We start from the raw sequence: 26,470 nt of genomic DNA on the forward strand, positions 1-26,470 counted from the left end.
CCTTGCTAGGTCGTAGCCATGGACTTAGCTGAAGGCTATTCCAACTGTCTCTCGGCAAATGAGAGAAAGCTTCGTAAGTGTAGTCGCTAGCAAAGTCGTCGTACAACTGGGGTCGAGTGCCAGTCCGTAACTCGAGACCTGCCTTGTGGTGGCGCTCGGTCTGCGATCACACAGTGGCGACACGCGGGTCCAACATGTACTAAATGGACCGCGGCCGATTTAAGCTACCACCTAGCAAGTGTGGTGTCTGGCGGTGACACCACACGGAATAATGTAGATAGAGAGGTAAAAATTGACACACATGCTTGGAATGACATGGGGTTTTATTAGAACCAAAAAAATACAAACGTTCAAAAAATGTCCGACAGATGGCACTTCATCTGATCAGAATAGCAATAATTAGCATAACAAAGTAAAACAAAGCAAAGAAGATGTTCCACAACAATAGCTGTAGTCCAGGAATAATGTTGTGAACAACACTGTAAAGCATGTCCGGAGTTATGGTGAGGCATTGGCGTCGGATGTTGTCTTTCAGCATCCCTAGAGATGTCGATCGATCACGATACACTTGCGACTTCAGGTAACCACAAAGCCAATAACCGCATGGACTGAGGTCTGGGGACCTGGGAGACCTAGCATGACGAAAGTGACGACTGAGCACACTATCGTCACCAAACGAAGCGCGCAAGAGACCGTTTCACGCGTCTAGCAATATGGGGTGGTTCTAATAAAACCCCATGTCATTCCAAGCATGTGTGTCAAGTTTTACCTCTCTATCTACATTATTCCGTGGTTTATTAAGTTTACAAATTTATACTGACTTTTTGATCACCCAGTATACGCTGGCTCCATGTCACGGACCGTATGTTCGAAACCACACATACCACTCGCAGACTCCGGCCTAATCCAGGTAACTAGGGAGCGACGAGAGTACAGATAGGGTGGTGCTGCTGTCTGCCACTTTTGATTTCGTGAAAAGCTTTTCATACATACACTAACAAAAAAATTCAGAAATTATTATATCTGTGTGAGCTTTAAAGGGATTAGAATTACAGAGAAGAAAAATGTTGAGAATCTGCTGCTGTCCGTGTAGTGTATGGAGATAAAACTTCCATACTCGCTATACTAGGGGTGTTGTTGTTGTTGTGGTCTTCAGTCCTGAGACTGGTTTGATGCAGCTCTCCATGCTATTCTATCCTGTGCAAGCTTCTTCATCTCCCAGTACCTACCGCAACCTACATCCTTCTGAATCTGCTTAGTGTATTCATCTCTTGGTCTACCCCTACGATTTTTGCTCTCCACGATGCCCTCCAATACTAAATTGGTGATCCCCTGATGCCTCACAACATGTCCTACCAACCGATCCCTTCTTCTGGTCAAGTTGTGCCACAAACTTCTCTTCTCCCCAATCCTATTCAATACTTCCTCATTAGTTATGTGATCGACCCATCTAATCTTCAGCATTCTTCTGTAGCACCACATTTCGAAAGCTTCTATTCTCTTCTTGTCCAAACTATTTACCGTCCATGTTTCACTTCCACACATGGCTACACTCCATACAAATACTTTCAGAAATGACTTCCTGACACTTAAATCTATACTCGACGTTAACAAATTTCTCTTCTTCAGAAACGCTTTCCTTGCCATTGCCAGTCTACATTTTATATCCTCTCTACTACGACCATCATCAGTTATTTTGCTCCCCAAATAGCAAAACTGCTTTACTACTTTAAGTGTCTCATTTCCTAATCTAATACCCTCAACATCACCCGACTTAATTCGACTACATTCCATTATCCTCGTTTTGCTTTTGTTGATGTTCATCTTATATCCTCCCTTCAAGACACCATCCATTCCGTTCAACTGCTCTTCCAACTAGGGGTGTACAATGAATAATACAACACATTTTTTTCAGAAGGCAGGTATGATTCATTCGGGATTGCATTCAACATATTATTCCCCACTCTTTTGTCTACGAAATAGTATGTTTCAACATGCTCTCCGTTCAATGCTACAGCACTACGCCACCATTCTGAGAGGGCATTCTACCACTTCATTGGTCTACGTCGGAGCCAACGACTTGCTGCATCAATGAACTCGACATCATCCACATAGTGCTTCCCATGGAACAGTCTGTTATTCTTTATGGTCTTTGGTAGATGAGTGTCTCAGCACTACCAACAGAGACGTCCATCTGTGCAATGCGGTGTTCGATTGCGATCTGTCAGTCACCTCGAATGAGAGTTTTGGCACATTCCAACGTTGCAGGAGTCACAGCTGTGCGCGCCCGGCCGCCACGCGGGAGATTGGACAGGTTTGCGCGACCCTGTTGCGACAATGACAGACGTCTCGCCATACGACTCACCGTGCTTTTGTTCACCGTTTCTGTACACATTCTGCAAGCTCCCATGAATATCAGTGATATTCTAGTTTTCTGGCAACAGAAACTCAATGACAGCACTCTGCTTGTGATACACCTCCGTTACATATGCCACCTATCGGAACTTCGTGAAACTACAGTGAAGCGACAAAGAAACAGGTATAGGCATGCGTATTCAAATACAGAGGTATGTAAGTAGGCAGGATACGGCGCTGCGGTCGGTTACGCCTATATAAGAAGACACGTGTCTGGCACAGTTGTTAGATAGGTTACTGCTGCTACAATGGCAGGTGATCAAGGTTTAAGTGAGCTTTAACGTGGTGTTATAGTCGGCGCACGAGCGAAGGGACACAGCATCGCCGAGGCAGCGCTGAAGTGGGGATTTTCCCGTACGACCATTTCACGAGTGTGCAATGAATAGCATCCGGTAAAACAGCAAATCTCCGACATCGCTACGCCCAGAAGAAGATCCTGCAAGAACGGGACTAATGACGACTGAAGAGAATCGCTTAACGTGACAAAAGTGCAACGCTTCCGCAAATTGCCGCACATTTTAATGCTTAGCCGCCAACAAGTGTCAGCGTGAAAACCAGTGAACGAAACATCATCGATATGGCTTACGGAGCAGAAGGCCCACTCGTGTACCACTAATGACTGCACGACTCAAAGTTTTACGCCTCGCCTGGGCCCGTCAACATCGACATTGGACTGCTGATGACTGGAAACATGTTGCCTCATCGGACGAGTGTCGTTTCGAATTGTATCGAGGCATGACCGCGTACAGGTATGGAGACTGTGGTGTCACCACCAGACACCACACTTGCTAGGTGGTAGTTTTAAATCGGCCGCGGTCCATTAGTACATGTCGGACCCGCGTGTCGCCACTGTGTGATCGCAGACCGAGCGCCACCACAAGGCAGGTCTCGAGATACGGAATAGCACTCGCCCCAGTTGTACGGACGACTTTGCTAGCGACTACACGGACGAAGCCTCGCTCATTTGCAGAGCAGATAGTTAGAATAGCCTTCAGCTAAGTCAATGGCTACGACCTAGCAAGGCGCCATTAGTAACATTGCATGTATCTAAAGAGTCTCACTTGTATCGCCACAATCACCAGATGTACCAAAAGGATGGATTAAAGTTAAGTATTCCAGAAGCTACGTACTTTTCTTTATAGCATTCATTACGTATCCTGTTTCAGACCTCACGCCATCCTGCTTTAGCTTAGCGCGTGCCTTTCGGCTACTTCCGTGGCGTGGCTGTCTTGCTACGCCGCAACAGAGACAACCTCATGAATCCATGGACCCTGTATGTCAGCATGGGACTGTACAAGCTGGTGAAGGCCCTGTAGTGGTGTGGGGTGTGTGCAGTTGGAGTGATGTGGGATCTCTGATACGTCTAGATGCGACTAACAGGTGACACGTACGTACGCATCCTGTGTGATCACCTGCATCCATTCATGTGCATTGTACGTTCCGACGGACTTGGGCAATTCCACCACAACAATGCGACACCCCACACGCCCAATATTGCTATAGAGTGGCTCCAGGAACGCTCTTCTGAGTTTAAACACTTCCACTGACCACCAAACTCTCAGACATGAACGTTACTGAGCATATCTGGGATGCCTTGAAACGTCTTGCTCGGAAGAGATCTCTATCCCGTCGTAGTGTTACGGATTTATGGACAGCCTTGCAGGATTCATGGTGTCAATTCGCTCCAACACTACTTAAGACATTAGTCGAGACCCTGCCGCGTCGCGTTGCGGCACGTGGTCGCTGGAGCCTTACACGATATTAAACAGGTCTACCAGTTTCTTTGGCTCTTCAGTGTGTAAGGGCTCAAGCAGCAATATTCTACGATATCTCACAAAAAATTACACACTTTTTCAAACGAAATTGGATGGGAAAAAACGTGTTGCATTACTTCCTCAACGCCCCGCGTGTTAAATTGTGTATAAAACTGGCCTCGTGTTGAACAGGGTACTTTTTGCCTGTGGCATCACCCACGGGCGTATACTACATGTTACACGTATTTCAAAGCAATCACCATAACTGTTAACACATTTGTCCCACTGTAAGATAAGACAGTCAGTGCCATCACGGAAAAATGTATGGAGTTGCGTATGGAACCATATTTGTAGGAAGGCGTGCATCTCTACGTCTTCAGAGCTTCAAACTTATTGAAATCGCACTGGGAGAGATTGGGACTGTGTGGAGGTTGTCTAAGGGCTTTCCAGCGAAACTTCTGCATGTTAGTCGAAACAATCTTAGTAATATGTGGACCGGCCCTGCAGTAGTTTCGTTGGGAAATCCTTAGGCATCCTCCACAAAGTCCTAATCTTCCCCCATGCGACTGGAATGTAGTCGATATTAATCACGTGATGCTAACAGAATAAGATTAGGAACTGAGTTTTGCATCAGATGAGTTTTGCTATTTGGACAGCAATATAATTGTCAAAGTGGAGATGATATCAAATTCAGACTGGTAATAGCAAGCAAAGTATTCCTGAGAAAGAGATTTGTTAACATCAGATACAAATTTGTCATGAAATCCGTCCTGAGGGTATTTGCAGCAGTGCAACGCTGCACTGGTTCATTACAGCAATCAGGTTCGAATGACTGGAAGTTGCAGTAGTTACTCTGAGATCAACAGTGTTGTGCAGGATAGAGTAGCATGGAGAGTTGCATCAAAGCAGTATTAGAAGTGAATACCAAAATGAGGTACATGCAATGACTTTTAGAAATATACTGGCTTTTGCCTCGCAGCTTCACTCGACACTGCATTTGGCACATTTATTGAACCCATCAGGTTACCTTCCATTCGGAAAGTGGATGCACTCAGCGACTGTATGTGACTTATAAATAATAGAGTCTAGCAATCAGTCGTCCTTTTAAGATTTTATCATGCAAATCCAGATTTCGGCTAGTAGCTAGCCATTCTCAATGCGCTATTTTTTATTCTCAATGCATGTAAGTCCGGCCGGTGTAGTGTAACGACGTATTAGTTTTTCGTTTGATATATGTATGACCATGTGCAGACTTCGTCACCTACGTCAGTTACAACCCACTTCAAAAATGATTCATATTCTTTTAAATTGTCATAGAATGGTTCTTGAACGAAACTGTAAAACATCAGTTGAGTCGTGTGCAAAGAATTACATCACTTGGGCCAATTGGTTTTTGTAACTTTTTCGAATTTAAATTTCGTTTGTTTCTCCTCAGAAATTATATTGACACACGTTATCTTGATCTAATCGATATCAGAATCACACATTAAATAAACTTTTTAGATTCAAAGTTTCGGTGAACGCCGTAAGAATCACTAATCTTGTCAAATATATTATTAATCCGTTCACATAATTCTTCATAAATAAATCTTCAAGACACGTATTTCAACTTTAGTAGCATACACTATTTTATTAGCTTCCTACACATACAGATGTGAACTTGAGCGTTGAGAGTTAGTGACTGACTTTTCAATAAGATTAAGCTCTATGTGACGTCATTGTTGTACAAAAAGAGTATAAAACTTCATTTTTAATTTTTAGAAGCACGACGCAACAACTCGGTTCCAGGATCTTCTGTTGCTCCTTGGCTGTCAACCCGCGACGTATAGCGGCCAGCAATTTCCTCTCTGGTCGCGGTAACGAAGATGCTGTCCCCGTTCGTTGCGCCGCCCTCTCCGTACATGAAACACATAAAAAAAATACAAAACTTTTAAATAATTCACATCTATTACAAATAATAAGAAAACACATAAACAAAACTAAATTAAACTTATAGTCACCTGCAAACTGGGCTGACTTTGGTGGGTGGATGACGCTTAATTTCGTCCCACTACACCGGCCGCAGTGGCCGTGCGGTTCTGGCGCTGCAGTCCGGAACCGCGGGACCGCTACGGTCGCAGGTTCGAATCCTGCCTCGGGCATGGGTGTGTGTGATGTCCTTAGGTTAGTTAGGTTTAAGTAGTTCTAAGTTCTAGGGGACTTATGACCTAAGATGTTGAGTCCCATAGTGCTCAGAGCCATTTGAACCATTTTTTTGCATGAATTCTCAAAGAGCTGTGACTGACCCCCGAACAACAGGGACTTACATACAATGAGAATAAAAAATAGCGCATTGAGAATGGCTAGCTACTATCCGAAATCTGGATTTACATAATAAAATCTAATAAGGACGACCGATTGCTGCACTCTATAACTTCTAAACACATATACTTAACATACCTCTTCCTGCCATGCCCCTGACTCGCAGGCAGCCATGCAAAGCAGTGCGATGATTCAGACCGATACTACTCCAACACAACGCACCTGTCATGGTGGGCAGCCTACATGTTGGGGCAAGGGAAATTATGTCTTCGTCTTTTGCCCCTGCCATGTAGGTGCCTTACAGAACAGTTCGATTTGGCAGGCCGATACTGTTTCAACACAACACGCTTGTCATGCAGCCTATATGTGAAGGAATGTAAAGACTACAGTTTTACCCCTGTTGGAGTGAGGAGATTATAAACCCCACATTGCTGGTATTCGTGAGGCCTGCGGTTTCTGGTCCAAATTTGGTTGAAATCGATGCAGGGGTTTGGGAGGAGACCCTGGACATACACACATACCCTGTGCTTACAATGTATAACAGACAGGTAATCAGATGAAACTGTAACAAGGACATGGAAAAGTTTGGATGTTGCACATGCACTTAAAGTAACAAGACTGTTTAGTTTCAACTTGGAGTGACCTCTAATCGTTATTTTCATGCAGGGGAAGAAAAATATTTTTTTTCTTCACTTTTTAAAGCAACTTACATATACCTGACATTCATTTGGACATAAAAAGTAAAGCAGCTGTCATCCTAAAGGTTGGCTTCAGCACTGCAGTGCTTCGCTAGACATTGTCTTGTTGACTCTGCATTGTCTTGTAGAGACTTTTGAACTGACTTTGCCCTTTTGGTATTTCTGACCACGAATCATTGCTGTGTGTGAAAGGAGTGGTAAGTGACAGGAGAAACTGTGCATCGAACACTACACACTTTGATTGAAGCATGGAAACGCTCTTTTCTTTAATTTCAGTTTTTTTGTCAGAGCCAGAGATCCACTCTACCTGCTTGCATCTAAAAATATCATACACTGCAGGGCCAAAACATTGCGACTATCTGCTTAATAATGTGTTGGTCCACCTTTGGAACAAAATATTGCAGCAATTCTGCATGGCATGGATTCGACAAGTCCTTAGTAGGTTCCTGTGGCACGCTGCACGGAACGTCTATGCACAGGTCATACAATTGCTGTAGAGTACCAGCCGGTTGTTTCGAGTTGCAGAGCTGGCACGTAACAGCATCCAAGATGTGTTCCATTCTGTTCACATCAGACGAGTTTGATGGCCAGGTCATCCAACTCGAGTTCGCTATCGCGATCTTCATCTCACTGCAGGATGATTCTGGCCTTGTGACATCGACAGTTTTCCACATTAATGCTAACATAGTAAACAGCTGTCATAGTGCCTTCGATTACTGACACAGATCCTGTGGATGCCCAAGTGAATATCCCCCGTAGTATAACACTGCCTCCACCAGCCTGCATTGGTGGCATGCTGAATGTATAGAGGAACCATTCGCACGTATGATGGGGTATGTGGACACGGCCACTACCATCTCCCGATTGGACGAAGTCCAATCTCAGTGACACTATGCCCACTGCAGTCTCAATCGACGATGTCGTTTGGTCAGCATGAAAACAGGGTCGTCGGTCGCGGAATGCCGTGTTCAGCAGTGCGCATTGAACGATCTCCTCCAAAACAATTGTGTATGCGTTGCACTCTGCCTTCATATCTGCTACAGACCGCCACTTATCCTACTTTACAGTGCGTGCAAGCTACTGATCTCCACATTCTGCGATTAGGTTGGAACGTCGAACATCTTGTCGTCTACTCGTAGTTTCGCCATCCTATCACTTTCCAGATATCCTCAAGACAGTAGCAGAACAACAGCGAATGAGCTTTGACCATTTCCGAGGTGCTCATTCCCAGGCGCCAGGCCACAGCAATCTCCCCTTTGTGAAAGTCGCTGGTGTCAGTGGATTTTCCCATTTGCAGTTCATCTCGTCGCTAGAATAACTCCGCTTTCGTGTCTCCTCTGTTTGCACACTTTCCCGGTCCCTGGCATTCAGCGTGCAAGCTGCTGACTTGATCACGAATGCTCAGGACGATCGTGCACGTGGTACGTGTGCCTCATTGCGGTATAAACGACCACAGCGCGCTCCAGCGACAGTTCGCAGCGTGAACTACACAGTGCGCCCCATTTCCGTTATGACTGCGACTATGATAAATAGAAGTCACGTATTATGTCACAAAATCATTGTATTTATCTCAAATATACTCATGCTCATAAATTAAGGATAATTACAAACGTGGTGCCACACAACGTGGCACTACACAAAACTGGCGCTAATAGCATAGGCACGTAACGAACACACACGACACAGATCTGCAAGTCCGCGGTATTGGTGAAAATGTGAGAAAACCGTCCCGAAACACATGTGCTACAAAACGATACTGTTTCCTGCGCATGTACTCCGACATCAATATGGGATATTATCACCATTCACACGTACACAGGCCGCACAACGGGTTGGCATACTCTGGATCATGTGGTCGAGCAGCTGCTGGGGTATAGCCTCCCATTCTTGCACCAGTGCCTGTCGTAGTTCCTGAAGTGTCCTAGGGGTTTGAAGACGTGCAGCGATATGTCGACCGAGAGCATCCCAGACGTGCTCGATGGGGTTTAGAACAGGCAGGCCACTCCATTCAGCTGATATCGTTTCAAGGTACTCCTCCACAATGGCAGCTCGGTGGGGCCGTGCGTTATCATTCATCAGGAGGAAGGTGGGACCCACTGCCCCTGAAAAGGCGGACATACCGGTGCAAAATGATGTCCCAATACACCTGACCTGTTACAGTTCCTCTGCCAAAGACATGCAGAGGTGTACGTGCACCAATCATAATCCCACAACTTACCACGACCTCGATACAGGTACCTTTCAAGGACATTAAGGGGTTTGTATCTGGTTCTTGGTTCACGCCAGATGAAAACCCGACGAGAATCACTGTTCAGACTATACCTGGACTCGTCCGTGAACATAACCTGGGACCACTGTTCCAATGACCATGTACTGTGCTCTTGACACCAGGCTTTCGGGCTCTCCTGTGTTCAGGGGTCAGTGGAATGCACCTTGCAGGTCTCCAGGCGAATAAACCGTGTCTGTTCAGTTGTCTATAGACTGTGTGTCTGGAGACAACTGTTCCAGTGGTTGCGGTAAGGTCCCGAGCAAGGCTACCTGCAGTACTCCGTGGCCGTCTGTGGGCACTGATGGTGAGATATCGATCTTCTTGTGGTGTTTTTCAATGTGGACTGCACGTACTATAGCGCCTGGACACGTTTCCTGTCTGCTGGAATCTTGTGGCACATGGAGGCCCAGTGGTACGACCTGCTGTATTTGTCCAGCCTCCAGTCGCCCTATTATTCTACACCTCATAACGTCATCAATATGTGTTCTTTGAGCCATTTTCAACACACACTCACCATTAGCACGTCTGAAAACGTCTGCACAGTTACTCGCTGCACCGTACTCTGACATGCACCAACACACCTTTGCGTATGTGGACTGCTGCCAGCGCCACCGTGCGACGACCGCAGGTCAAATGCACCGCATGGTCATACCCCGAGGTGATTTAAACCCGCAAACCGCCCACCAGAGCGTTGTTTCACCATGTATCAGCATTATGCTTCCAGAATGAGATTTTCACTCCGCAGGGAGTGTGCGCTGATATGAAACTTCCTGGCAGATTAAACTGTGTGCCGGACTGAGACTCGAACTCGGGACCTTTGCCTTTCGCGGGCAAGTGCACTACCATCTGAGCTACCCAAGCACGACTTACGCTCCGTCCTCACAGCTTTACTTCTGCCAGTACCTCGTTTCCTACCTTCCAAACGTAACAGAAGTTCTCCTGCAGGAGGATGATCTCACACTTTTAATTATTTAGGATCAATTGCCAATTTTTTTTTCACCATGCAGATGTCTTTTCTAAATAGTTGTTTTGATCTTCTGATGACTTTACTAGTCGATAAACGAGAGCGTCATCTGCAAAAAACCTAAGACGACTGCTCAGAGTGTCTCCTAAATCGTTTATGTAGAAAAGAAACAGCAAGAGCCTGTAACGCTACCTTGGGAAACGCCGGAAATCACATCTATTTTACTTGATGACTTTCCGTCAATTACTACGAACTGTGATCTCTCTGACAGGAAATCAGGAATCCAGTCACATAAGTGACACGATAGTCTATAAGCACCCAATTTCACTACGAGCCGCTTGTGTGGAACAGCGTCTAAAGCCTTCTGGAAATCTAGAAATTCGGAATCAACTTGAAATCCCTTGTCAATAGCTCTCAACTCTTCATGTGAGTAAAGAGCTAGTTATGTTTCTAAATCCGTGTGCACTGTGTGTCGATAGACCGTTCTCTTCGAGGCTATTCGTAATGTTCGAACACCATATATGTTCCCAAATGCTGCTGCATATCGACGTTAATGATATCGGCCTGTAATTTAGTCGATTACTTTTACTACCTTTCTTGGGTATTGGTGTGACCTGTGCAAATTTTCAGAATGTTTGTGGGCTAGACACACTGAACCTATAGCTGGAGTTATGGTCTGGTGTGCGATTTTATATGGCAGCAGGAGCACTCTCTCTGTTGTCCCACGCACCCTGTCTGTAAGTTTGTACGCCAATCTGCCTCTTGTTTATAAGAGCATTGCAGTGTTTTTTTTCCAACAGGATAACGCTCGTCCACATACCGCTGCTGTAACCCAACACGCTCTCCAGAGCTCGACTTGTTACCTTGATCTGCTCGACCACCAGATCTGTCTCCATTCGAGCACGTATGGGACATGATCGGATGACACCTCTAGCGTCATCCTGAACCAGAACTGAACCACCAACTGCAACAGGCATCGAACTCCTCCATCCCATAAACTGACATCCGGCACATGTACGACACAATCTATGCACCTTGGTATGCTTGCATTCAACATTATGTCAATTACACCATTTTATTGGTGTACCAGCATTTCACATTTCCAATGGCTTATCTCGCGCTTACGTTAACCTGTGACTTTCCAGGCTTATTCAGTTAAATATCTTACCTAGAAAAATGTATTTCCAAAATTTCATTATGCCGCAGTCATTATTTTTAGGTGTAGCAATTTTTCTTCCATCAGTGTGTATTTAAACAGTTCAATTTGTATAAGTTCAAAATGGTTCAAATGGCTCTGAGCACTGTGGGACTTAACATCTGAGGTCATCAGTCCCTTAGACTTAGAATTACGTAAACCTAGCTAACCTAATGACACATCACACACATCCATGCCCGAGGAAGGATTCGAACCTGCGACCGTAGCAGCCGCGTGGTTCTGGACTGACGCGCCTAGAACCGCTAGACCACAGCGGCCGGATCAATTTGTATAAGTAAAAGTTATGTTTTCAATTTACTACACGTTTATGGGAGTATACGAGGAAATTCGGTATAAAGTCGTATGAAAAGAGTTGGATCTGCCGGTGTGATGTTTGCGATAAACTTCTTTGCTTTCCATGTTTTGTTATTTGGGAACAGTCATGCATGGCGTGCAGATGGGAAATACACCCTAAAACAGAACAAGAACATGCGCCTCGAAGGAATTATGCAAACTGTCACAAACTGGTATTCAGGCGTGTATCGACGGAAATCGCAAAGTCTTAAACTTGAGCGGCCGATGTATGAACATGTGTTATCAGGAGACATGTCGATACTAGGCCATAAAGTTTTCACAAATTTCATTCCGTGTACTCAGTTGGACAGTAAAATGGCCTCGCAGACGCGTGAACAATGTATGCAGATGTCAGCATTTGAGAGAGAACGTGTAGTTGGTCTACATGAGGCAGGTTCGAGTAATCGGCGTATCTTTCGGCATTTGAACAGGAGCGATGCCACGCTTCGACAATGTTGGCAGAACACAGCGTCAACAAGGCGACAGAAAGTGAGGGCCGAACAATCGTCAGAGGGGCCCCGGGTTCATTTCTGTCATCGATCCGACGTACAACTGGTGATTCGGTGACTACCATTGATAGGCGGCTTACAGAAACAGGGCTGAGCCCACGGCGCCCCTAGCGTTCGCTTCCATTGACCTCTTTCTGCTGTGGTGTCGGGCGCATTCGACCTGGAATCCCACTGACTGGCGTCGAAGTGTCTTCACTGATGAAGCCCGCTTCGAACTGAGCCCTGATGACCAGCGAAAACATGTCTAGAGACGCCCTGGGTATACTGAGCGAGGTGGCGCAGTGGTTAGCACGCTGGACTCGGGAGAACGACGGTTCAAACCCGCGGCTGGCCATCCTGATTTAGGTTTTCTGTGGAATGGTTCCTTTGAAAGGGCACGGCCGATCTCCTTCCCCATCCTCCCCTAACCCGATGGGACCCATAGCCTCACTGTATGGTCCCCTCCCCCAAACCAACGAACCAACGCCCTGGATACCAACCTGACTGTCGCCAGCAGTACGGCCCGACAACCAGGACTGATGCTCCAGGGTGATATTTCTAGGCCCTGGTTGTCATCTGCGGCACCTGTACATTACATCGGCAAGTCGTCGACTTTCTAGCCCCATTTAATTGCTCTTCGTGACAAGTCAACCTGGACTTACATTCCAGCAAGATAATGCCTGCCCGCAAGCGGTGAAACTTTCTACGGCTTGTCTTGTGTTTACCGTACCTACCATGGTCAGCAAGGCCGCCGCATCTCTTCCCTATAGACAACGTTTGAAACATAATGGGCAGGCCGGACGTTGTGACCGAGCGGTTCTAGGCGCTACAGTCTGGAACCGCGCGACCGTACGGTCGCAGGTTCGAATCCTGCCTCAGGCATGGGTGTGTGTGATGTCCTTAGGTTAGTTGGGTTTAAGTAGTTCTAACTTCTAGGGGACTGATGACCTCAGAAGTTAAGTCCCATAGTGCTCAGAGCCATTTGAACCATAATGGGCAAAGCCCGTTAACGAGCTCGGGAAATGACGATCTGATGAGCCAATTGAACATACACTGACAAAAGTCTGGGACAGCAGTATGCACGTACGTTGCTGGTGTGGTCTACAGTGCGTAGACTGATTTCGTGCAGCTCTCCATGCTACTCTATCCTGTGCAAGCCTCTCCGAAAAGCTACCGCAACCTATCGCCTTCTGAGTCTGCTTACTGTATTCATCTCTTGCTCTCCCTCTACGATTTTGCTCCCACACATCCCTCCAATACTAAACTGGTGAACCCTTAGTGTCTCCGAATGTGTTCTATCAACCGATCCCTTGTTTTGGTCAAGTTGAACGACAAATTTCTGGCCTCCCCTTAATGGTTATGTGGCTGACACTTCTAGTCTTAAATATTCTTCTGTAGCAACACATTTCGAAAGCTTATGTTCTCTTTTTGTGTGAACTGCTTGTCATCCGCGCTTCACTGCTGTACAAGGCCACGATCCAGACAGACAAAAATGGTTCAAATGGCTCTGAGCACCATGGGACTTAACATCGGAGGTCATCAGTCCCCTAAAACTTAGAACTACGTAAACCTAACTAACCTAAGGACATCACACACATCCATGCCCGAAGCAGGAATCGAACCTGCGACCGTAGCGGTCGCGCGGTTCCAGACCGAAGCGCCTAGAACCGCTCGGCCACTGCGGCCGGCCCAGACAAACAGAAAAGTCTTCCTAACACTGAAGTGCTTTACTTAACATTGCCGCCGGCCGCGGTGGCCGAGCGTTTATAGTCGTGTCAGTCCGGAACCGCATGACTGCTACGGTCGCAGGTTCGAATCCTGCCTCGGGCATGGATGTGTATGATGTCCTTAGGTTAGTTAGGTTTAAGTAGTTCTAAGTTCTAGAGGACTGATGACCTCCGATGTTAAGTCCCATAGTGCTCAGAGCCATTTGAACCATTTTTTACCATTGCCAGTTTGCATTTTATATTCTACTTCCCCATCATCAGTTATTTTTCTGCTCAGTCTACTACTCTAAGTGTCTCCTTTCTTAATCTAATTCCCTTAGCACCACTTGATTTAGTTCAACTACGTTCCGGTATCGTTGTTTTGCTTTTGTCGAGGTTTTGGACACTGTCTATTCCCTTCAACTGCTCTTCAAAGTCCTTTGCAGTCTCTGACAGAATTACAATGTTATTGGCTAACCGCAAAATTTTAAATTCTTCTCCCTGAACATCAATTCCTCCCCCAAATTTTTCTTTTGTTTCCTCTACTGCCTGTTCAGTGTACAGATTGAATAACATTGCGCATAGGCTGCAACCCTGTCTCAGTCTCTTCTCAACTATTGCTTACCTTTCATGCCCCTCAGCTCTTATACCTGAGGTTCCTTTGTGTACAAGTTGTAAATAGTCATTTGCTACGTGCATTTTACCCCTGCTACCTCCAGAATTTCAAATAGAAAATTCTAGCTAACATTGTCAAAATCTTTCTCTAAGTCTACAAATTCTATAAACTTAAGTTTGTCTTTTCTTAACCTATCTCCCATGACAAGTCGTAGGGTCAGTATTGTCAAGCGTGTTCCTATATTTCTCTCGAATCCAAACTGATCTACTCGAGGTCTGCTTCCACCAGTAGTTCGCTAATTTTCACACCTGTCAGCAAATGCTTTCTTTGGAATTGGAATTACTACATTCGTCTTTAAGTCTGAGTGTACTCTGCCTGTCTCACACATCTTGCATACCGAATGGCAGAGTTTTGTCGTGGCTCACTCTCCCAAGGCTGTCAGTAGTTCTGACGAAATATGGTCTACGACCGGGGCCTTGTTTCGACTAAGATCTTTCTCAGGTCTGTCAAACTCTTTTCGCAGTAACATTTACATCCTCTTTCTATAATACAGCTTTCAATTCACCTACCTTGTACAGGCGTTCTGTATACTCCCTCTTTGCTTAGCTCATACAGCTGCTTCTATTTCCCCCAATAGCCTTTTCAGTTTTCTTGTAGGCGCCATCTATCTTTCTCCTAGTGAAATATACTTCTAAAACCTTACTCTGGTCATATAGCCATTGCTGCTTAGCCATTTTTTACTTCCTGTTAGTCTCATTTTTGAAACGTTTGTGTTCCTTTTCACCTATTTCATTTGCTGCATTTTTTATTTTCTCCTTTCATCAATTAAGTTCCTCCTCTTGTGTTACGCAAGGATTTCTACTACCCCTCGTCTTTTTACTTACTTGATCCTCTGCTTCCTTCACAATTTCATCTCTCGAAACTACCAATTCTTTTTCTGCTGTATTCCTGTCCCCTGTTCTAATCAAATGTTGCCTAATGCTCCTCTGAAACTCTAAATAGCCTCTGGTTCTTTCAACTTGCCTAGGTCTTAATTCCTTAATTTTCTACGTTTTTTTCCAATTTCTCAAGTTTTAATCTGCAATTCAGAGCCATTAGGTTGTGGTCAGAGTCCACATCTACCCCTGGAAATGTCTTATTATCGCAAGCCTAGTTCCTAAATCTCTGTCTAACCATTATACGTATAGTCAATCTGACATCTCCCAGTGTCTCCCAGTCTCTTCACGTGTACCACCTTCTTTTATCATTCTTCAACCAAATATCAGCGATGATTAAATTGTATTCTGTGCAAGAAACCTACCAGGCGGCTTCCTCCTTCATTCTTTTCCTCAATCCATATTCAGCTACCATTTTTCAAAAAATTGTTCAAATGGCTCTGAGCATTATGGGACTTAACATCTGAGGTCATCAATCCCCTAGAACTACTTAAACCTAACTAACCCAAGGACATCACACATATCCATGCCCGAGGCAGGATTCGAACCTGCGACCGTAGCGGTCGCACGGTTCCAAACTGTAGCGCCTAGAACCGCTCGGCCACTCCGGCCGGCTACTATTTTTCCTTATCTTCCTTTTCCTAGTATCGAATACCAGACAAATTTTCGGCTCCCTTAATTATCTGAATTATTTATTTCCTCTCGTCATACATTTTTTTCAATCTCATCATCATCTGCGGAGCTAGCTGACACATAAACACGTAGTGCCGTGGTAGGCATGAGCTTCGTTTCTGTCTTGGCTACAATAACACGTTCACTATACTGTTTACAGTACTTTACCCGCGTTCCAATTGTTTTTATTCATTATTATTCCTACTCCTGTATTACCCCTATTTGATTTTGTATTTATAACTGTGTATTCACATGACCACAAGTCCTGTTCCCCCTGCCACCGAATTTCACTAATCCCCACTGTATCAAAATTCAACCAACGCATTTCCATTTTTAAATTTTCAAACTTAGCTGCTCAGTTAAGAGATCCAACCTTCCACATCCCGATCCGTAGAACGACGGTTTTGTTTCTTATAAGGACTACATTATCTGATTAGTTCCCATCCGCATATCCGAATAGGGCGCCTACTTAACGTCCGGAATATTTTACTCAAGAGTACTCCACCATCATTCCTCCATACAGCAGACCTGCATGCCCTCGGGAAAAATTACGGTTGCAGTTTCCACTTGCTTTCAGGCGGGCGCGGTACCAGGACAGCAAGGCTGCTTTAGTTGATACCACATGGTAATATCAGTTAGTCATTCCGACTGTTGCCTCTGAAACTACTGAAAAGGCTGCTGTCCCTCTTCAGAAACGATACGTTTGTCTGCCCGCTCAGCATTTCCCCTTCGTTGTGGTTGCACCTGAGGTACGTCAGTATGCACACAAATCATACAGAACACCTGGACAACCGAAATCATACCTGACGACTGGAAGACCGCACTCATTCACCCGCTACACAAGAAAGGTGACAGGACAGACACAAACAATTATAGAGGAATTTCCCTGCTACCGGTCATCTACAAAATTCTATCAACCTGCCTTCTCACCATAACGCAAGGACAACTGGAACCCGCCATCTCGGAATACCAAGCGGGTTTCAGACCCAACAGAGCCTGCCCCGAACAAATCTTCAACCTGAAATCAATCATAAAATCCCACATGACAAGCCCCAAAAAAATCATCTGGACTTTCGTCGACTTCAAAAAGGCTTACGACTCGATCGACAGAAAGTCCCTCATCCAAATCCTCAGAGAAAAAGGCCTAGACCAAAAGACCCGAAGACTAATCGAACAGACACTAACCAATACAAAATCCAAAGTCAAATTCATGGGCGAAATCTCGGACCCCTTTGAAATCCACACTGGCCTAAGACAAGGAGATGGACTATCCCCGCTATTGTTCAACATCGTTCTGGACAAAGTAATGAGCGAATGGGAAGCTGAAGTCAGGAGACAAAACACCTGGAGACCAGTCACATTAGGAAGGAAAAGACTGGAAATCCCTTACCTAGCATTCGCAGACGACCTAGCGATACTGACCTATGACCCAACATCAGCAAAAACACAGATCGAAATCCTGAAAGAATGCGCCGAGAAAGTCGGCCTACAAATCTCTTTTGAAAAAACGCAAGTCCTAACAAGAGAAGGCGACGACATCACAACCAAGTACGGCAAAATTAAAGGGGTCACACACTTCAGATACCTAGGCGAAATCATCGAACCGACCGGAAAAGAGAAACTGGCTTACGAAGACAGACAACAGAAGACACGGAAATCACTAGGCATGGTACGAAACGTCTACGACAAACAATGCATTTCCAGAAACACCAAGATCAGACACTATAACACAGTGATCAAACCCGCCGTACTGTATGCCAGCGAAACACTAGCACTCAACAGGAAAATCAAAATTGAAGAAATCAAAAAAGAAGAACGCAAAATCATGAGGAAAATTTTAGGAGGAAGACCCACACCAGATGGCTACAGACTACAGAAGAACTCAACAGTAGAAGCATATTCGAACATCGAGAACGATATGAGAAAAAGGCGCCTTAAATTCTACGGACATTTAGATAGACTCCCTGAAACAAGACTCACCAAGAAAATTCTAGAACACATCTCAAGACACTTAAAGTCTCGACACCCTGGATGGAAGGAGTCCGAAAAGACCTACAAGCAATTGGCACCACAAACACCACAGACAGAAGCACCTTCCGAAAACACATAGACAATTGGGAAGTAAAGTCAGAAGCGCTAAAACAGCGGACCAAACAAGAATGGTCTGTGGAGAGAAAAGAGGCCTTCTCCAAGAGAATGAAGGAGTACTGGAAGGACAAGAAGAACAAGCCTTCAAAGTCATAAGCTTAACGATTTCCTTTTAGGGAAAATTCGCCAACAATAATAACAATAATATGGAAAGCTTATATTTTCTTTATTTTTACAACAACATCCATGTGTTTCATATTGTAAATAAACAATTTTCGAACAAAACCTGAAGTAGGCAATGGCAATTTCAATTTTGCCATAACTACTGTTTATTTTTAGGTAACAGATCCGAGAAGTTACTCCAGGCGGGTGTAAAAAGAATGCGCGCAACGGGAACTACTAAACGCGAAAATCAAGATTTGGCCCTGTTTGACTATCCCCTGAAGTAGATCTTAGGATCTGCTAAAAGTGATATTATCTCCTCCTTCTTGCTGTTTAACATATAAATTACAACCTAAACATAAATGAATGATTAAGGGAACTAGTAACTACTAAATGATAAAAGTTGTTTCTGCTTGTACATTTATTGTAGATTAAAAACCCCTTTATGTTACAAATGTTTTATGTTCCCTAACTAATATTACCTAACAATTGCTCAAATCTACCCCTTTTTATGGCTACGCGATCTAATATAAATAACACGATCTAATATAAATAACACGAGATGACTGATATCATCTACGTAGCAAACACCACAAGACAAATGGTTCAAATGGCTCTGAGCACTATGGGACTTAATATCTGAGGTCGTCAGTCCCCTAGACTTAGAACTACTTAAACCTAACTAACCTAAGGACATCACACAAATCCATGCCCGAGGCAGGACTCGAACCTGCGATCGTAGCAGCCGCGTGGTTCCGTACTGAGGCGTCTCGAACCGCACGGTGACAACGGCCGGTTACTAGAAGACACTACTTTCAAGATGACGTACAGTGATGTGCAGCCTCAGTAGAAATAAAACATACATGATCACAGTTTTTTAGTCTTACACTACTGGCCATTAAAATTGTTACACCACGAAAATGACGTGCTACAGACGCTAAATGTAACCGAAAGGTAGAAGATGCTGTGATATGCAAATGATTAGCTTTTCAGATCATTCACACAAGGTTGGCGCCGGTGGCGACACCTACAACGTGCTGACATGAGGAAAGTTTCCACCAGATTTCTCATACACAAACAGCAGTTGACCGGCGTTGCCTGGTGAAACGTTGTTGTGATGCCTCGTGTAAGGAGGAGAAATGCGTACCATCGATTTTCCGACTTTGATAAAGGTCGTATTGTAGCGTATCGCGATTGCGGTTTATCGTATCGCCACATTGCTGCTAGCGTTGGTCGAGATCCAATGACTGTTAGCAGAATACGGAATCGGTGTGTTCAGGATGGTAATACGGACGCCTTGCTGGGTCTCAACGGCCTCGTATCACTAGCAGTCGAGATGACAGGAATTTTATCCACATGGCTGTAACGGATCGTGCAGCCACGTCTCGATCCCTGAGTCAACAGATGAGGACGTTTGCAAGACATCAACCATCTGCACGAACAGTTCGACGACGTTTGCAGCAGTATGGACTATCAGCTCGGAGACCATGGCTGCGGTTGCCCTTGAGGCTGCATCACAGACAGGAGCGGCTGCGATGATGTACTCAAGGACGAACCTGGGTGCACGAATGGCAAAGCGTCATTTTTTCCGATGAATCCAGGTTCTGTTTACAGCATCATGATGGTCGCATCCGTGTTTGGTGACATCGCGGTGAACGCACATTGGAAGCGTGTATTCGTCATCGTCATACTGGCGTATCACCCGGCCTGATGGTATGGGGTGCCATTGGTTACACGTCTTGGTCATCTCTTGTTCGCATTGACGGCACTTTGAACAGTGGACGTGACATTTCAGATGTGTTACGATCTGTGGCTCTACCCTTCACTCGATCCCTGCGAAACCCTACATTTCAGCAGGATAACGTACGATCGCATGTTGCAGATCCTGTACGGGCCTTTCTGGATAAAGAAAATGTTCGATTGCTGCCCTGGCCAGATATTCTCCAGACCTCTCACCAATTGAAAACGTCTGGTCAATGGTGGCCGAGCAACTGGCTCGTCACAATACGCCAGTCACTACTCTTGATGAACTGTGGTATCGTGTTGAAGCTGCATGGGCAGCTGTCCCTGTACACGCCATCCAAGCTCTGTTTGACTCAATGTCCAGGCGTATCAAGGCCGTTATTACGGGCAGAAGTGGTTATTCTGGGAACTGATTTCTCAGGATCTATGCACCCAAATTGCGTGGAAATGTAATGACATGTCAGTTCTAGTATAATATATTTGTTCAAGGAATACCAGTTTATCATCTGCATTTGTTCTTGGTATAGCAATTTTAATGGCCAGTAGTGTAACATAATAGTTAAGATTTGTTTCAACTCGTATGATCCTTTTTGATACACCCTGTAGTTTTAGCAATTTGCGCTCCATTTTAAGCTGACGCTAGCTTTTCACGCTTCTCAATGACGTCGTGTCTCCTTCACTGTGTATCGTTCAATGATAGCTATATTTTGTAGGTACATCCATTGGTAGAGAAGATAACGGGCAAAGCGGCCGTTTGGCTACTGGTTTCTGTAAAGTCCTGTCATGAATCGGGAAATGCTTTTAACTTATGCTCTCTGTAGAGACCAGTCAACCCGTGCGTTCACTGCGATGTCGCCAAACACGGATGCGACCATCATGATGCTGTAAACAGAACCGGGATTCATCCGAAAAAATGACATTTTGCTATTCGTACACCCAGGTTCGTCGTTAAGTACACCATCGAAGGCGCTCCTGTCTGTGATGCAGCGTCAAGGGTAACCGCAGCCACGGTCTCCAAGCTGATAGTCCATGCTGCTGCAAACGTCGTCGAACTGTTCGTGCAGATGGTTGTTGTCTTGCAAACGTCCCCGTCTGTTGACTCAGGGATCGAGACGTGGCTGCACGATCCGTTACAGCCATGCGGATAAGATGCCGGTCATCTCGACTGCTAGTGATACGAGACCGTTGGGATCCAGCACGGCGTTCCGTATTACCCTCCGGAACCCACCGACTCCATATTAAGTTAACAGTCATTGGATCTCGACCAACGTGAGCAGCAATGTCGCGACACGATAAACCGCAATCGCGACAGGCTACAATCCGACCTTCATCAAAGTCGGAAACGTGATGGTACGAATTTCTCCTCCTTACACGAGGCATTACAACAACGTTTCACCAGGCAATGCCGGCCAACTGCTGTTTGTGTATGAGAAATCGGTTGTAAACTTTCCTCATGTCAGCACGTTGTAGGTGTCGCCACCGGCGCCAACCTTGTGTGAATGATCTGAAAAGCTGATCATTTTCATATCACAGCATCTTCTTCCTGTCGGTTAAATTTCGCGTCTGTAGCACGTCATCTTCGTGGTGTAGCAATTTTAATGGCCAGTGGTGTATTAACGTTCACCCTGTATAAATAGCCGTATAACTAACCGTACTTTTTCTGCTATACAGTTACTTGATAGCAGTATATGATAAATCTGTATAATTTTTTTTTTATTATTTTTTTTTTCTCTTTCATCCCACTTTTTCACGTTACAAATCAACAGTCTTCGATTAACACCTGAATTAAACATTGACAATTTGAGTTTTGCCATAAACAGTGTTAATTCCTAAGTAACAGGCATGAGGATAACCATGCAGAACAAAAATGTTCCGTAGACTATGCGGCCCTTTGCATATCCTCACTCAGATTCTAGGCGGTTCAGCACTTTCTGTTTCTAGGGGAGTCTAGTAAGACACAGGTCGCTTGTGTAAAGACACCGATGATTGTGAGGTAACCCTAATAGTTATGCAACGCACCTAGTGTAGAGTTAACGCAGGATAGATAGGGGAAAAACCGATCGGTTAAAATCGATACCGGTATTTTACTTCTGAATAACCAATGTTTTTCGGCATTTGTTTGGTCCTGTTTATAAGAGGTACTTTTTATCGTGTACTAATAACCGAGTAAAAAAAACGGAAATAGCAATTAGGCATACGAGCAGGGCTAAAATTATTCGTTTTTAAGTACTCCATTTTTAAAAGGGAATAATTTTTAATCCACAAAATTTGCATTGGTTCGAAATACTGCGTTATTATAGGAAATAGGAAAAGCCATCAGTTTTCACAACATTGGTGACAGAAACGAGCAACTAACACACATGAACCGAGTGAGGTTGCGCAGTGGTTAGCACAATGGACTCGCATTCGGGAGAACGATGGTTCAAACCCGCAGGGGAATGTCGTCGGACCGTTGCTATTCACAATATACATAAATGACCTGGTGGATGACATCGGAAGTTCACTGAGGCTTTTTGCGGATGATGCTGTGGTGTATCGAGAGGTTGTAACAATGGAAAATTGTACCGAAATGCAGGAGGATCTGCAACGAATTGACGCGTGATGAAGGGAATGGCAATTGAATCTCAGTGTAGACAAGTGTAATGTGCTGCGAATACATATAATGAAAGATCCCTTATCATTTAGCTACAATATAGCAGGTCAGCAACTGGAAACAGTTACTTCCATAAATTTTCTAGGAGTAGGCATTAGGAGTGATTTAAAATGGAATTATCATATAAAGATGATCGTCGGTAAAGCAGATGCCAGACTGAGATTCATTGGAAGAATCCTAAGGAAATGCAATCCGAAAACAAAGGAAGTAGGTTACAGTACGCTTGTTCGCCCACTGCTTGAATACTGCTCAGGAGTGTGGGATCCATACCAGATAGGGTTGATAGAAGAGGTAGAGAAGATCCAACGGAGAGCAGCGCGCTTCGTTACAGGATCATTTAGTAATCGCGAAAGCGTTACGGAGATGATAGATAAACTCCAGTGGAAGACTCTGCAGGAGAGACGCTCAGTAGCTCGGTACGGGCTTTTGTTGAAGTTTCGAGAACACACCTTCACCGATGAGTCAAGCAGTATATTGCTCCCTCCTACGTATATCTCGCGAAGAGACCATGAGGATAAAATCAGAGAGATTAGAGCCCACACAGAAGCATACCGACAGTCGTTCTTTCCACGAACAATACGAGACTGGAATAGAAGGGAGAGCCGATAGAGGTACTCAAGGTACAGTTTCATTAACAGATATTTTACGTCTACTACGTGTATACAGGTAAAAGGGTGAGGGTGACATATATGTTGATTTGCCGAAGTCTTTATTTGCATTTTCTGTCACATGATATGTTCGATAGGCTATGACGTCACGATCGACGAAGCTTTCCAGTCCTGATACATTTGGAACGCCTGTACCACTACGTACAATAGCGACTGTTAACCATCCGTTGCCATGGGTAAAGGAATCATTGTTTTATATATTGTCTGCCTTACCGAAGATACCGTCGTCGTGCAAGACAGACAATATATAAAACAATTGAAGACGTCGAAATGACTACATCTGCTGCCGACAAGAAAAAGAATACCATCAAATCTGTCGCTGCACATTCTCTATTGGATGGACCCGCAGTCTTCTGTGATTGCAGACTGAACTTCAGCATCGACACCAATGATTCCTTTACCCATGGCAACGGATGGTTAACAGTCGCTATTGTACGTAGTGGTACAGGCGTTCCAAATGTATCAGGACTGGAAAGCTTCGCCGATCGTGACGTCATAGCCTATCGAACATATCATGTGACAGAAAATGCAAATAAAGACTTCGGCAAATCAACATATATGTCACCCTCACCCTTTTCCCTGTATACACGTAGTAGACGTAAAATATCTGTTAATGATACTGTATTTATATGGATTAAAGGTAAAGGTACTTGTGAATATGTTAAATTTATTGGAGATTGTACAATGTATTTTCACAAATAAAGTACACACCGTCAGGTGACTTGCGGAGTATGGATGTAGATGTGGAAACTGGTGTGGGGCAAAAACCGATGTAACAGAAAAGCGTTTTTTTCAGAAATAACCGCCATCCCTAACGCGAGTACGATCTGAAACTACGGTAGTGTTCACTCGCTTACGGTACTCTACGGTAGCCTACGATAGTTTCACAGCTCTGCGCCGTGCTACGCAGCTGCCGGCGGCCGCTCCGAGTGCCGAGAGCAGGGAAGGGAAGGGAAGGGCGCGATGACCGGCGGAGCACTTCTTGCTGCGCTGTGCTGAGCTGGGCTGCGCTGTGTCGCCGTCCGCCGGACGGCCCGTTAGGCCAACAACAGGCGCCCGGCCGCGGCCACCTGTGTCAAAACGCAATTTGCGGCCAAAGCAGTTTTTTCTGCTCACACAGCCGCCGCCGCCGCCGCCGCCGTGCAAACAGGTGTTTGATCTCCAGTCTCCCCCTCCTCCTCCCACCACTCCTCCCCTGCTCTCTCTCTCTCTCTCTCTCTCTCTCTCTCTCTCTCTTTCTCTCTCTCTACCTCTTCCGCTCGCTGCTTTTCCTCGTCCGCGACGCGCTTCACCGTCCAGCTACAACCTTCCCACGGCCCTGGACTCCCAGATGCTTTCGAGCGCAGTCGTGGCCATGAAAACCTGCACCGTCTCTCCAGCAGACTACCACCCTGCAAGACGTTCCGTAAATCATTCCCTACTTACGCATGTACGAGGGGTAAGTAGTATCTTTTTGTCTCGGCCAGTTTCGGTTGAAAAAATTCGGAATTGGCTTGTGGAATAATCACGCTTCAGCCCCTGTACACTGCTGAGCCGGAACATTGCGACAACCCACCTAGTATCGATATAAACCCGTCCAGGCGATAGCAGCCTCACCTGGCGAGGAGTGACTGCTGGTCAGACTCGTGTACGGCGCGTGTAGCTCCAGTGAGAGTGCTGTCCGTGAGTAGAATGGGGAAGGCGCGCGTTTTGAGTCTGACCGAGGGCACATTGTGATGGCCCGGATGCTCGGCACGAGCATTTCGGAAATTTCACGACTTGTTGGATGTTCAAGGAGTGCTGTAGTGTCTTCAACAAGTGGTGAAACCAAGTCCTGACGTCAAGGGGTTGGGCGGCTACCTCTCAGCTGTCGGACGTCATAAACTGTGTAAGTAGGCTGTTTAGGTTTTCATGTTGGTAACGTCACGTAGCGCTCTGTATGAAAATCTCTGACTGTGCTGTGTGCAGTCTGTGGCTGGTTGGCATTGTTGGAATATTCGCTATTGTAGTGTTGGGCAGCTGGATGTGAACAGCGCGTAGCGTTGCGCAGTTGGAGGTGAGCCCCACCAGCAGTAGTGGATGTGGGGAGAGAGATGGCAGAATTTTCAGAGCGGACGATCTGGACGTGTGTCCGTCAGAAAGAGTAAATTTGTAATGGTTCAAATGGCTCTGAGCACTATGGGACTCAACTGCTGTGGTCATCAGTCCCCTAGAACTTAGAACTACTTAAACCTAACTAACCTAAGGACATCACACACATCCATGCCCGAGGCAGGATTCGAACCTGCGACCGTAGCAGTCGCACGGTTCCGGACTGCGCGCCTAGAACCGCGAGACCACCGCGGCCGGCTGTAAATTTGTAATATTGGATATCATGGACTGATATATATATTATGACTTTTGAAAACTATTAAGGTAAATACATTGTTTGTTCTCTATCAAAATCTTTCATTTGCTAACTATGCCTATCAGTAGTTAGTCCCTTCAGTAGTTAGTAGTGGCGCTCGCTGTATTGCAGTAGTTCGAGTAACGAAGATTTTCTCGATGACACAGACAACCACAATTTGAAGAGTAAAATAAGAAAACACATTAACATGGCACTGAAAATAATATCTAGTTAATTGCAAGCGCAGCTGCGAAATACTTTCTGCAAATCTACATGCATGCCACAACTGTTTTACTGTACAACAATGAAAAACTACAACTACAAAAGCGATTCTCTCTACAACTACGTGCTCAAGAAACAATAGCTACCCTAATTACACAAACTACAAGCAAAAAAATCAGAAGATTCCAGTGAGGTATCCTTG

At 45.2% G+C, this 26,470-nt stretch overlaps 1 protein-coding gene across 1 annotated transcript in view; it reads left to right on the plus strand.

Annotated features, from left to right (window-relative positions):
• Window positions 1-26,470, plus strand: part of LOC124552469 (sclerostin domain-containing protein 1-like) — a 459,861-nt gene that overhangs the window by 229,310 nt on the left and 204,081 nt on the right. The gene's annotated exons all lie outside the window — the stretch shown is intronic.

This window comes from Schistocerca americana, chromosome 10 (genome assembly GCF_021461395.2).
Source record: "Schistocerca americana isolate TAMUIC-IGC-003095 chromosome 10, iqSchAmer2.1, whole genome shotgun sequence".
Lineage (NCBI taxonomy): Eukaryota > Metazoa > Arthropoda > Insecta > Orthoptera > Acrididae > Schistocerca > Schistocerca americana.